At 42.6% G+C, this 1,399-nt stretch overlaps 1 non-coding gene across 1 annotated transcript; it reads right to left on the reverse strand.

The window, feature by feature from the left end:
* Positions 1 to 794: 794 nt before the first annotated feature.
* Positions 795 to 899, reverse strand: LOC145637647 (small nucleolar RNA R71). The gene has a single exon (XR_014114401.1). It is a non-coding gene; the product is annotated as a small nucleolar RNA R71 (small nucleolar RNA).
* Between the last annotated feature and the right edge of the window lie 500 nt (positions 900 to 1,399).

Here is a 1,399-nt window from a genome sequence, read left to right on the forward strand (position 1 = left end):
CGTTCCTTGTGGACCGAACTCTTACTTGTCATTATGCTTTGTTTGTAAGGTGTTTGTTAATAAATGTGTTTGATTGAGTGTGGAATGTGCGACCGTTCTAACGCCCATCAAAATGGCGCCGTTGCCGGGGAACGGTGTTGTTGATTGCTAATTGATTACTTGAGTCTAGTTCACCATAAAACAAAAAAAAAAATCAAAAAGATTGTTTCTTTTTGGCTACACTTGTAGCCTTGTTACTAATTGCGTTTGTTGAGAGTGTATGCGCAGAACTCATAACAGGATCTTGGTACCTTACAATCCCGAGACTGAGCAAACTTATAGAAGGAGAAAGAGAGCCGGTTTTAGGCCATTTACTACTCCCCCAACTAGAGAGACCAATTTCGAGGAGGATCGAGATCAAATGGGTGACGCGGAACCACCACCTCAAAGACCTTTAAAGGAGTTGGGAACTCCGGGAGCTTATAGAGCTTCAAGCGGCATTGCTCCACCCATTACTCAAGCTAATGACTTCGAGATTCGGCCTGCAATGATTAATTTGATTGAAAGGAGGCAATATAGTAGAGCAAAACATGAGAGCCCTCTTGCACACTTGAATGAGTTCGAAAAATATTGCAACACGATCAAGGTAAATGGGGTAACTCAAGAGTTTGTGAGACTAAAGCTATTTCCTTTTTCTTTGATAGGAAGGGCTCTTGAATGGCTTGAGAAGGAGGTGAGGCCTAACTCCTTGAGAACTTGGGACGAGGTCACCACGGCTTTCTTAGGAAGATTCTATTCTCAAAATAAGACGGCCGAGGCAAGAGCTTTGATCTAAGTTTTCCGTCAAAAAGCTAGTGAAACCATATATGAAGCATGGGAACGATACAAGGAATATCAAAGGAATTCCCTCATCATGGAATTCCGTCATATCAAGTGCTTCAAATTTTCTATGGGGGCTTGAGCCCACAAGGAAAGACTAGCTTGGATGCGGGAGCGGGTGGCCCGATTATGAACAAGACGGAGGAGCAAGTAATAGAGATAATTAAGGATGTGGTGAGGCACCACATGGATTGGCAAGAAGGAGAGAGAGAGTCTCTAAACAAGGGAGGAAATTCGGCTTACTCCGTTGATCACCTTAATGCCATCAACAATTTGACTTCCCAAATCGCCAACCTTGGAAAGGAGATGACGTCCATTAAGGCAACACTAGAGACCTCTAGTTGAACACAAGAGCATCCCTCCCAATCTAAGGGGAGAGGTATGAATTCTAACTCTTCTCCCTCTACTTCTAATAACATGCCTATTGGATGTTTGTTTTGTGAAAATTTTGGGTCATATGACCATGATACCTCTTCTCGTAATTATGATTTCCAACCCTAACCCCAATACGAAGATGGTAATGAAAAAGAAAATGAACAAG

This window comes from Chenopodium album, chromosome 6 (genome assembly GCF_948465745.1).
Source record: "Chenopodium album chromosome 6, dcCheAlbu1.1, whole genome shotgun sequence".
NCBI lineage: Eukaryota > Viridiplantae > Streptophyta > Magnoliopsida > Caryophyllales > Amaranthaceae > Chenopodium > Chenopodium album.